The 12906-nt window shown below is 51.3% G+C and overlaps 1 protein-coding gene across 1 annotated transcript in view; it reads left to right on the forward strand.

Annotated features, from left to right (window-relative positions):
- ARK2C (arkadia (RNF111) C-terminal like ring finger ubiquitin ligase 2C) overlaps window positions 1–12906 on the forward strand; it is a gene marked incomplete at its 3' end in the record, with an annotated part of 106264 nt that overhangs the window by 36904 nt on the left and 56454 nt on the right. The gene's annotated exons all lie outside the window — the stretch shown is intronic.

Raw genomic sequence — 12906 nt, forward strand, 5'->3', positions numbered from 1 at the left:
TTTCACTTAATGTCTTCAAGTTTCTTCCATGTTTTACCGTGTGTCAGAATTTCCTTCCCCAGACAGGAAAAGGGAGTTTTATGTCTTTTCTTTTGCTCTAATTCTTTGGTTCTTAAGCAAACAAAGAAACAAAGCAATGGAATCTTCCTCCAGCTATTTTCTTTCCCAAACAAAATCTTACCTGGAGACCCAGTAAATAAGGCACACAAAGCAGAGGTGCTCTGGCTGAACAAGGGGGAGAACAGGGGACCTTACAGCCTGACCCTGGCATCCCTGAAGATCCTTTCCAGGAGCTCCCGGGCACACCACAGGGCTTCTGCACCTGCTGGACCTGCATGTCCCAGACAGGGGGTGACAATTTGATTGACGGTGGGCCCACATGCTGGCACTGGGGACCTGGACTCCCTCCTGCCTCCTCTGCTTTCCTCCTAACTGCCTCTTCATGTCTCTGGGCCCCAGCCAGGACCCCAGGACTTTTCCAACACAAGTGAAGAACCAGAGAAAGTTAAAGACCTCGTTTGCCTGGGGGATTTGGAGTTTCTTCTTGCAAACCTCCCCAGGCTGGGTTTATCTGCATCTCTCTGTCCGAGTCCCTTCCGGGACCTGGTGGAAGCCCCCTGCTTCCCCTCCCCTCCGACCCCCACTCACCTCTCGCATCTTCCCATTTCTCCCTGCCCTCAGAGTCTTCGAGCTCCTTCCCGGCTGCCGCGGCCCCATTCTGTTCTGCTCCCACTGGCCTCATCTATATATCGGCTCTAGACAGTTCCTTTCCTTTTCCCCAAATATTACGTGTCCTGAGTTCCATTTCCTTAGCATCTTGTGAGTATTAATTAACTGCAGTATTAACTGCAATATTAGTTGCTGCATGAGTTTAAGTGCTCTGGGGAGTTCTACAGTTGTCAGATGACTCTTGGTTCCCTGCAGTTTTATGTGAGGTCCAGAGCACACAGAATTTCAGACCCCATGAGAGGCAAGGTGGGGGCAGTATTTTGGGATAGGAGCGGCACGTGGAGTAGAATGAATACATTTTGGACATCCCGAAATCCATCACGGCAACCAGCGGCTCTGCTACATCGTACGGCTGTGTATGGATCACCTAGTACACTCTAGGTCCTGGGCTAAGTGCAGGGGTAACCACCAAGCAGGCTTAGACTCTGCCCTCAATGAGAGTGTGGTTTGGGGCAAGTTACTTCATTTCCTTTTGCTTCTGTTTCCTTATCTGTAAAATGGGGTGGTAATCTCTCCTAGGGCTGTACGGGGATTAAGTAAGATGGAGCACGTGGAGTGCTTTGGAGGGATGGACACAGTCTGTCACAGCCACAGTCACTCTGAGTATCACCCTCGCCTGTGGCTGAGGGGACCACAGGCTCCTGTATGTCCTGCTGTTAGGCCCCTGGCTTCAAACAGCAAAGCTGTCACCTGTGCTTCCTATGCACTTTGTCCTTTCTAAAATGAACATACAGTAGGGATGGAACTGATAGTAGCTGGGTACCTTCTCTGTGTCAGAATCTCCGTGAGGCAAGCATTAGCATGCCGACTGTAGCGACAAGAATACTGAGGTTTGGGGTGGCTCAGAGCACACCCAGGACAGCGTGGTCAGGACGTGGTAGAGGCCACAGTCAGGCCCAGCCTGCCCAGTATTGAACTTTGTTCCTGGCAGGTGAAGAGGAGGAGCACAGGCATGAAGGAAACAGTAGATGCAGCCCCTTGGTGTGTGTGGGGGTGTCTTTTGAAGCTTCCCAGTTGGGGGACCTCACCTGTGCACTGGCATATTAGACCAGAATTTGTGGAATGTTGCAAAATCATGGCCCTGTGACTTGAAAAGGAATTTCTTTCGAGGCTTCAATCCAGTTCATCTGAAGTAATTCAGCAAACACCAGTTAAGAATATTTTAAGTGCAGGGATTGGGAGAGACTCAAAGATGCGCAACCTACTCCTGCCCCTACGAGCATCTAGGCTACTGGGAGGAGGCGGCGGGACACTGGAGATGCACTAAGAGAAGTTCAAGTGTGGCCATTGCATCCTAAGTTCAAGTCAGCATGTGATCTGACAATGGATTGTTTTAAACTGTGAATATATTTATAGGGACGATCTTAAGAAGATATAGACTGTATCACGTTTTATTACATCTTTAGTAGATAACTTTTAATGAAAAGAAGAATGTTTCATAAAACTTAGAGTTAATGTCATCCCTCCCTCCCTCCTTCCCTCTCTCCTTCCCTCTCTCCTTCCCTCCCTCCCTCCCTTCAACAGATATTTATTGGAACTTGCTATATGCTAGACACACAATGAATGGTATATTTAGGTTGTGACGTTCAGGACACCACGTCTAGGGCAAAAGGTACAAGAAGGTGCGGCTTGGCATGATCAGGCCTCTGTGAGGAAGACCTGGGGCAGGAGGACTGCTAGTAGGTGATGGTGGGCTGCATTAGGGAGGTGGCATAGGAATGGAGAGGCGGAGTGGGTTCAAGAGGCTTCTGGGAAGAGGGTGGTGGGTCTTGGCAGCTGATGAATCTCAGTAGTTGAGAGATGAGGCCAGTGGAAGATGGCCTTGGGGCTTCATTTTAGCTAACTGCTTTCCCAGATCCCAGTGCAGACTTCATTAATGCTCCAAGGGGCCCCCAGCCATTTATCAATTAGTATTGAGGGAGCAAGTTTGAGGGTGCGGTGTTTGAAAGTGAGATAAGGACTCCACACATACCTCTGGGCCACCTAGCTCTAGTCTACACAGTACCACACAATAGCTTCTCCCTTGGCCCATATTACAGATGAGAAAACTGAGGCTGAGTGTCTGCAGAAGGCCACAGAGCAGTTAGGGTTGGCACCAGGCCTAGCACTCAGGCTCCTGGGGCACACCCTGTAGAACATTCGTCCCTCTGAACACGTTCTGTGGGAGGGGTAGGGTGAAAATTGTGGCCTTTTGCACCTCTTTCTCTAAATCACCACCCAGACTGGAAAGGTTTCAGGGAGCCTGGGGGGAAGCTCTGAGGTGTCTTTGCTGCCGGGTGTTTAACTTCCCTCCCCATCCCCTTCCCCTAGCACTGCTCAGGTGGATAAACAGCTGACACTAACCATATGTCAAGTGGAGGTGACACCATGCACCTCAGATTGGGACTTGAACCCATGTGCTGGGACTCGAACCCAGTCTAAACCCAGACTGGGACTTGAACCCACATGGCTGGGATTCGAACCCAGCCAAAACCCTGACTGGGACTTGAACCCATGTGGCCAGGAGTCGAACCTGGCCAAAACCCACGGTCTTCCAACTGAGATCACACACCTGGTTTCGGGACTTAATGAAGCTCAGGTTCCTGACGTCTCATCACAGAAAGAATTCAGTGAGAGACAAAGTGATGGGTAAGAAGTGGATTTATTTAGAGAGAAACACACTCCACAGACAGTGTAGGCCATCTCAGAAGGTGAGAAAGTCACCAGGATACGGGGTTGTCAGTTTTTATAGGAGCGGGTAATTTCATAGGCTAATGAGTGGGAGGAGTATTCCAGCTACTTGGGGAAGGGGCGGGGATTTCCAGGAACTAGGCCACCAGCCACTTTTTGATCCTTATGGTCAGCCTTGGAACTATGGTGGCACCTGTGGGTGTGTCATTCAGCTTGCTGATGTGTTACAGTGAGCATATACTGAGGCTCAAGGTCTAATGGAAGTCAACTTGTCTGCCATTTGGACCCATTTGGTTCTAATCAATTTATGGCATGTCCTCGGGCTACATCATTCTTTCAAAGGTTGTGCCCTGCCTCCTTCTTTCCTGTTTCAGAGGGGCCCTGGTGCCTGTACGAGGCTCACTTGCTCCTCATTAGGACTGGAGTGGGGAGGGGAGTGGGGCACCAAAGGGCAGCAGCAGCATCTGGTCCCCAGGACCCATGGGCGTGGTGGAGGCGGTGAAGGAAAGAGGAGGCTTTGGGACCTCACATCCCTGCTGGAAGCCTTGTCCCCCCACCCCACCCTGTGATAAGGGGGACCTGGAAATGCAAAGGCCCTGGCGAGTTACTCGGCCAAGGAAAACCCTCTTATCTTCCTTTTGGGGGGCATCTAGCCCAGACGATTTTAAGCTGGTTGACCCCACTTGTCCCCAGTTTGACAAACACAATACCCTCTCCTTTAAACTTAACTTGAAATTTGAGAGAACAAATCAGTCTCATAGGACAAAGTGCTGGTTTCTTTTCAGGGCTGATACCTCATCCCTCCAGATTCTGAGAGGCCTCTTCCTATTTATCTCCCATAACACCCCTCCCTGCCACAATAATCCATTTTACATGTGAGGGAATGAAACTAGAGAGGTTGAGTGACCTGCCTGAGGTCACACAGTAATTTGGTCTCTGGGTCTGGACAACAGCACTGGTCTTCATCTTCTCCTGAGCCGTCTCTTTTCACCAGGCCCCCAGGGCAAGGTTCCTCCTTTAGGCCACCTTCCAGATTCTTCTCCTTGCCCAGTATCCTCCCTGTTAACTGCAAAGGTCTGGCCTTTCTAGGGGTGGCCACAGTTTGAGCAACCACCCTGGGGAGCTAATGAGCTTTCTGAACTTACAGGATATAACTCAGGACACAGAAGGGGAGGAGGAGCTTGATGCAAAGGGTCTGTTTCAGGGTTGCTTCAAGATGGTGCCCTGTGAGTAGTTACTGAGCAAACTGCAGAAGGGGCTGTTCTGCCCCAGGGGTCCTTGGCCCATGGGGAAGTTCCTGCCACTGATGCCAAAACCTCAGTTTCTGTGCACTAATGCCAAATCGAATATTGGAGACAGAGTTTTGGGTAAAGTAGAAAAAGGTAGCTTTATTGCTTTTTTGCCAGGCAAAGGGGACACAGTGGACTCCTGCCCTCGAAAATTGTGTCCCAGCCCAGGAAGATTTGATGAGGAGTTTTATAACAATAGTTCAAGGGTGGGTGGGGTTGCTGATAAAATTAGGGTGTGTGCAGGGCCTGCACTCCTTTAATCTGGTAATCTTTTGATGAGCTTCCCTGGTTCCTTTAATCTGGCCTCAGGTGGTCTTCTCTGGAATGAAGAATGCTGACATCTTCCATTTGTTGGGGGTTTTAGTTCTGTAAAGAGCTTAAAGATATTGTTATGTGTATCTCTTTAGGGGGAACCAGGACCCTGCCCCAAGGCTGCACTATTGTTTCTTGGCTGCTCCTCCCTTGTCTCTGCATCCCCTCCCTTCCCTGATCAGCAACTGTTTGAATCTGCCCTTTGGAACTTAGGGAGGATCATGGAGGTTGGAGTCTGTTCCCTACAAACAAGAAACGGGGGACAGAAAGGCTTCTATGCCCAGGAACCCCACAGGGTCCTGCTTGGTTTCACCTCTAAGTCTGCTTGCTGACCTCATCTCAAATGGAACTGGAATGTGAGGGAAGAAGAGATAAGGGTCCAAAGGCAAAGGCCACCCCCACCCTGAAATTCCTCCTGACCACTGATCTCAAATTCTCTTCATCCAGGATCTGTGCTTGCTACAGCTTTTTAAAAACAGCTCACTCCCAGCCACCCCTTCCCTGCAGGGGGCAGAGTGGAAGAGCCTTGAACCTCACCTCTCTCTCCACCCCGCACCTCTGGGCCTCAGTTTCCTCCCCTGTAAAATAGAAGAGTGGGGCTGGAGGGTGTCTCCACTGCCTTCAGCTCTACTAGTCCCTCACTCAGTGACTCCCAAGGAGATGAAGAGGCCATCATCCGAAGTATGGGAAACACTCAAGGGACCCGTGTGCATGTGCACCTGCCCTTGGGCGAGGCTGCGGTCTCAGGGCTGCCCTTGGGCAGGGCTCTGGTCTCAGGGTTTCCCTCCTGACCAACCTGTGGCCAATCTGGTGCTGCCAGGGATGGGACTGAAGGTGGGCCCCGGAGGAGCATGTCCCCTGGGCAGCCTTCTTTCTTCCCCTGCTGACCGGGGTCGGGGTGAGCAGGGACATCCACTGGGTGAGGCCCAAAAGACCTTGCCTCAGGTTTCACTGAGAGGGAAGTAAACGTAGTGATGACGGTGACAGCCACACATCACGACCAGTAGCAGTGTCATCCTGACAATGGGCGCTGCGTGGCCCAGTTCTCAGAGCTTTACCATTGTGAACTCTGGCCCCAGGGGACTGTCATTCCTCAGGCCGGATGCTTCTGAACGTGCTGCCCGTTGCTGGGTGCTGGCGAATCTCCTGTGGGTGGGAGCTGGGAGTTGGTGACTTCTGAGGTCCCCCACTCCAAGTATCTGGGGTCCTGGGGCTCTGAACCCCGCCTGGTACCTGGGGCTAGTGCTTGTGAGTGGTGCCCACTAGCTAAGGGGAAACAGAGGCCGGAAGGCAGAGCTGCCTCCTGGGTCAGGGCCCCATCACACTCCCTCCAGCCCTCCTCCCCAAAGAATCAGAGAAAGCCCAGAGCCCGGCCGTTGGAGGAGAAGGAAGGAAAGGGACGGAGTGAGATTTACACAGGACATAACCCAGCCAGCTTGGATTTCTTTCTCTCTGAAACAACTCGTAGAGAACATCTTTGACTCTTGGGTTTCTCTGGCCATGTGTGGGAGTGTGGTGAAGCCTTGGGCTTGACATGTCACTGGGTCTCAGTCTCCCCATCTGTAAAAAGGGGACACTCTGCCCTCCCCATAGAATGTGGGAAGGGAGGCCAAGCTGGTCAGAAGTCACTGCCAGGCCAGGCATGTGCTCTGCCGTCCACTGCTGCCACTGGGTTTCCATCCACACTTGGCTGCTCTGGCTCTTGTCTCTGAGGAGCCTGGCTCTCCCATCTCAGGCTACAAGGGCAGGGCCAGCCCCGGAAACCAGTGACCTGTGTCAGGCAATGCTGTGCTTCTCTGTCCCGTCCTCCTTCCCCAGGCTGCCCGTGGCCCAGAGCTCCCTGGGCTCTGACTGCATCAAGGTTTGGCCCCTCTCAAGGTCCTCCCAGTTCCAGAGAGGCCTCCTGAGGGGAAAACTATCCTTTAAGACTCTCAGGAACAAAACTCTTGTGGTGGAATTTCGGGTGTCACCGGTGAGAAGGAGTTTTTGGAGAAATGCACTTTTCTCCGGCTCAGCCGCAGGGTTCAGCTCAGGCTCCGGCAATGCCTTGCCTTCCCTCAGGCCTCATGGCTGGTGCTCCCGAAAGGCCCTGTAGCTCAGCTTCAGAGGCCCGGGGAAACAGCTGTAGGGACCGTGCAGGCCTCAGCGCAGCCTCAGTCTGTGCAGCCGGCCGACTCTGGGAGGGCTGGTTTTGAAATAAGAGGCTGCAAGGATTTCAAAGGCAAGTTTTGGCATCTGAGCAGTTGGGTCCCTGGCATCACGGATCCTTCCTGGACCGCTATCTTCCCCTCCGCCTGGGAGGGGAAGGCCCCAGGGAGGCAGAGGTCCCTCAGGCCGCAGCTGGAGAGGAAGTCAGACGCTGCAGTCAGGGCCTCACCCCGCAGGCTCTGTCTGGCTTCAGATTTACTGCACAGCTCAGAGCCCTGGGCTGGGCCCCTGCTGGGGCTGGGTGTCTGCAAAGCTGGGGCTTTTCAAGATGAGATGAGATTTTTTTTTTTTTCAAAGAGGAATTCCACCCCTTGTATGTCATTTAATGTTTTAAAATTAATACATTCACCTAGTGTCAGTCTCTTGTTTCCCCATTGTTTATTTCACCTACTGCTGAAGGTAAGATCTTACCCACCCGTGAATCCCGGCAGGCTCTGCGGACAGTTGCATATCTTAAGTTTCCAGCATTTCCAGCCACCCTTCATCTATAGTCCATCTCCTCTGATGCCACCACAGCCCTGGGAGGTATGATTTCCTCTGTGTGCAGGGAAAGGAAGAGGCTCATGGAGCTTCAGTGCTGGCCGGCGGACCCGGGCAGAGCCTGACATATCTCATTTTCCCCGCCCCAGGTCTGGAAACTCACGCACACTCCTACCTGCTGGGCCAGCTTGGCCGGGGCAGGGGACACAACCCGTGCCCTCCTTCCTCTCACTGTGCTGGGCCAGGATCAGGCCAGGCTGGGATAGGAGCAGTGGGTGAGGCAGACTCGGGCCGGACGATGGCTGCCCAAGAGGGAGACACGGTCAGACGCCATCCAGCTTTGGGAGGCAGTTGGTGTTGGGGGCTGAGGACAGAGGGTCAGCCCAAGATAGTGTCGAAATCAAGTATCCAAAATGTTAAAAACATAATTCTCCTACAAATATAGAGTGAGCATGGGCCAAAGATTTATTCAAGTCATTAATGAGGGAACCAGCAGGATGATATACATACACACATAACATATACACACACATGTTAATGGGAGAAAACAGAAGGCTGAAATAATATCTCTAAATTAGAGATAAAACGTATTCTCCATGGGACGAAAATCATTTGCACCCATATCAGGTTCCTAATGATAATGTCTAACTTTACAGTGATTAGACTACCAATAGTAAGTAGTTAAGTCAAATAAAGTTAAATTTCCCTAGAAAGTCAGATGACTCTTAGGCAGACCTATTAGACAATGTTCTAGTATGACTTTGAAAGATGCACAGTCTTCTTTTTTTGCTGTATTTCAAAACTTTATGTATTTTTCCTTTACGGCAGATAGAAACAGAAGGTAAAACTGAGGGATTGCAGGCAGAGAAAGCCCAAGACAGAGATGGCATGGCAGGTTTTTACCGTCCAGGGTTTTTACCCTTTCTTTGGACCCAGCCCCACTCTCCCTCCATCTAGAGCCCCACTCCGGTTATTAGAACAACCTAGGCATTTTATGATGGATGTGAGTCTCGGGAGACTGGGGATGCCAAGAGCTCACCTGGGGCGCCCATACGTGCCCAGTCTCCCCAGGGACCTGCAGGCTGGTGTGTATGTGCGTATGCGTGGGATCCGACTTCCTTTCATCGCAGAGACTTTCTCCTTCAGGGCTGTGCCCAGAACTGGGGCTTGAGGACCTCTTCTTTCTTGGTCCCTATTTTCCATCCTCTCCCAAATCCATTGCTCTTTCTTTGAATTTTTCCCCACGGACATATTACCCTTCCTCTCCCTGCCCCACCACAGAGACCCACACACAACACCTCCTATATAAGTAGACACAATCACTTAGATGCCCTGTGAGGCAGCACAACCTCCAGCAGAGAGGCGGCCTCCCTCTGCCTTCTACTTCTTTCCACCTGGGACTAAGGCTAGCCCATTCCGCACCTTTGCATGAATTAGAAAATGGCTCCCCCACTGCTGGCGGTTGCAGCGGGTGCCAGGGCACACATGGCTGCTTCAGCCTCACTCACCCCCTCGCAAGACATCTCCGTGCCTGGTACAGATGGCACGTCTACATATAGTGACCCCACTCCCTCCTCCTCAGAGACTTCCAGAGTAGTCTCCAGGGCTCCCTTCACCTTCTTGGTTGGTGCACCCTTTGAAATCCCAACGGGGAGATAGTCCAACCCGAGATCCTGCTCACCACACTGGTGCCAGCTCTGTTCTCTTAGGCTGGAGACTATGGTTGCTCGGGTGATGTGATGTCAGGGACCAGGAGAGCCCCTCCTACCCCACCAATTACAGCTTCTTCCTGAACTCTAAATTAAATTGCACAGAAATCAGAGTAACATGGTGTGTTTTCTTGGGAGATGAAAGAAGTGACGTATCTTCACAATTGGGTGTAAATGACTGCTGACAGACTGTCTGGTCTGGAGGGCTCTAAGAAGATTCTGTGCATGTGCGTGTGTGTGTGTGTGTATGTGTGTGTGCAGGGAGGGGTCTGCAGAGGAAGTGCTGTACAAGGACCTTGAGACTGAGACTGGCATTTTCCCAGGTTGGCTCTGCTGACCCTACTGGACCCTACTGCCCTTAGAGCCTCTAGATCCCCAGATTTAGAGAACTGCTCCTCTCTGATGATGGCTGGAAGGAAGACGAGACTTGTTTTAAAATGCACAGAGAGGGCTTCCCTGGTGGCGCAGTGGTTGAGAGTCCACCTGCCGATGCAGGGGACACGGGTTCGTGCCCTGGTCCAGGAAGATCCCATATGCCGCAGAGCGGCTGGGCCCGTGAGCCATGGCTGCTGAGCCTGTGCATCCGGAGCCTGTGCTCTGCAACGGGAGAGGTCACAGCAGTGAGAGGCCCGCATACCACAAAAAAAAAAAAAAAAATGCACAGAGAGAAAATCTAAAAACAAGTCCCACAGCCCCTCAGGGGAACGTGTCAGCTCTCACCCTCTGGCGTGTGAGCCGAGCACCCACCATCTCCTCCTAGAGCTTCTCTGCTGCCACCCAGCCCCCAGTCTCTCGCTCCACTCTTGCAGTTTTGGCAGGACCTCCTGGAAGTAATTAATTAATAAATCAGTGTTTGCTTTCCTCTTGGAAAAGTGATTTTTCCCCCCCCTCTGTAAGTAATAAGTGTTTCAGCTGATCCCAGCAAGGAGTCTGGGGCTGGAGGCGTTGCTGTTATCAACACGTGCCAAGAAGACTGTAATATTGTCTCTATAACATGAGCGGATGGGGCTAGATGACCTCGTGGTGGTGTCTGCCAGCTCCGACACTCCGGCTCACTGGACCCCCCTCCCTCACACGAGGGAGCTTCCCTGCCATCTGGGCCCGTCTCTCAGTTGTTTTGCCAAAGAGAGGTGTTGGGGTCTACCCACAGCCTTGTGGGGCCTTGGCAGCAAATGTCTTGGCCCATCAGTTCAGGGGGAAAGTTCTCATGGGTGAGAAGGAAATGGATAACCATGGTGCCATGGTTTTTCCTTCTTCTCCTGGCTGCCTCAGTGCCCACACTGGCGAAACAACTGAAATAAAAGGCTTTCCCATCCTTGTGTGAGGATCTGGAGACTCTGACACCCTAGCTACTCTTTAAAGTATTGATGAGGCTTATCATCATAATCACCATCACCTCTGGCATTTGTGTAATCTGATAGTCTACCAAGTAGCACCGCATATGTAGTCATCCTATTAGAGGCACAAACTCCCACTAGGATGGGGTTGTGGCAGATGTAACCATCATTGTTTAATAGGAAGCAGTAGCTCAGAGAGGTTAATATCAGTTTTCTTCTAGGGCCAGTAAGTACTGGGGCCTGCACTAGAATTCAGGTCTCTTTCTATGGTATCTTTTTTTTTTTTTTTTTTTTTTTACATCTTTATTGGAGTATAATTGCTTTACAATGGTGTGTTAGTTTCTGCTTTATAACAAAGTGAATCAATTATACACATACATATGTTCCCATATCTCTTCCCTCTTGCATCTCCCTCCCTCCCACCCTCCCTATCCCACCCCTCTGGGTGGTCACAAAGCACCGAGCTGATCTCCCTGTGCTATGCGGCTGCTTCCCACTAGCTATCTATTTTACGTCTGGTAGTGTATATATGTCCATGCCACTCTCTCACTGTGTCACAGCTTACCCTTCCCCCTCCCCTTATCCTTAAGTCCATTCTCTGGTAGGTCTGTGTCTTTATTCCCATCTTGCCCCTAGGTTCTTCATGACCTTTTTATTTTTTCTTAGATTCCATATATATGTGTTAACATCTTTCTATGGTATCTTTTTTCTTGATCTCAGATCCATCCATCTTCCATCCATCCATCCATCCATCCATCCATCCATCCAACCAACTAACCATCCATCCATCCATCCATCCATCCACTCAATAGATAATTACAAAAAGCCCATTTCATGCCAAGCATGTAGTAGTGGTAGAGTCGTAAGCAAAAACAGACCTGCTCCCTGCCCCTAGTTGCTGCCAGTTAAGTGCAGATTCTCTTCTCTGTAGATAGAAAGATCCAGGGTGTGGAGTGGGAGTCTGGACATGAAGCTCTCATTGGAAGATCTTGTTTCCCTTCCTACATTTCACCCTTCCTTCTGTCCACAGCAGATTGGATTTAGGTCATTTGGGGAGCCCTCCAGCTTCTGATTTCTAGAACCTTTGGCAGGTGAGCAGGGTTTGGATGGTAGAGGAGCAGCTAAACGCTAACAGAGAGGAAGAAAGACACTGATATTTATGGGCACCACTGGGCGCTGGCACGGACCAGGCACTCTGCAAACACAGCTTATTTCTCACCACCTCCTTGAGAGTGGACCAGTCAGGGAGACAGTGGTACCTGGTGGTCTCCTGCAGTGATATCCTGCCTTGTTAGCATAGGGCCCTAGTCTGGCCAGCTCAGCAGACAAATTTCCTGATGCCCTGTGGTTCTCACCTTCAGTGTCCAGCCGAGGCACATGTGAAAAAAGACAGATAACCAGGCTCCGTCTCTAGAGAGTCCCATGGTGGGCGTGAGAGGTTAACACAAGCCCCTGTGTTAAAACAAGCCACTCCCCTGACCCCAATGCCATGTTTCCAGTGCAGCGTTCCCAGGCCACTTGGGGATGGAAAGACAGCTTTCCTCAGGACAGTCGACATCTTTGGAAATGAATCCAGTATGAAAACAGCAGTTAGCTCTGGGACAGGGAATCTGTACAGAACTTGCAGGATTCCAGGACTTGTAGGGGAGAAATTTGTCCAAATTTCAGTGCCAAAATCCCCTTGAGGCTGCACAAAATGTGGAAACTCCTTGCTTCCAATTCCACTTGAGTGCAGGTCTAGAAGGTGGACAGTGAGGACAGCATCACAGAACCGGGGGTGGTCCGGAGCCGAGCAAGAGGGTCGATGGTCCGTGCAAGGGCCCACCAGTGCGAGCAGACAGAAACCCAGGCAACTTCCACTGAGGCAGCCAAGGCTGAGGGAGAGCCTTCCACTCTTCAGTCCTCCTATAGAGGACTTCTGAAACCCCAGGCTCAGGGCCCCAAAAGCAGACTCTTGAAGCCGAAGGTGACCTTAGGTGTTGTCTAGTTACAGGGACAGACAATGTGGGGCACGCAGGATGCCAGCCTGTCTCCGGGACAGGGGGCAGATATCTTAATTGACCATGGCAGCTTTCCCCCCAAGCCTGGAGGCAGCGTCAGAATTCTTCTTAACCCAGCACTGCAGGCCAGGACGTTCTAAGATCCTAGCTGGCATGTGAGTTCCATACAAGC

Source organism: Hyperoodon ampullatus (genome assembly GCF_949752795.1).
Source record: "Hyperoodon ampullatus genome assembly, chromosome: 13".
Classification (NCBI taxonomy): Eukaryota; Metazoa; Chordata; class Mammalia; order Artiodactyla; family Ziphiidae; genus Hyperoodon; species Hyperoodon ampullatus.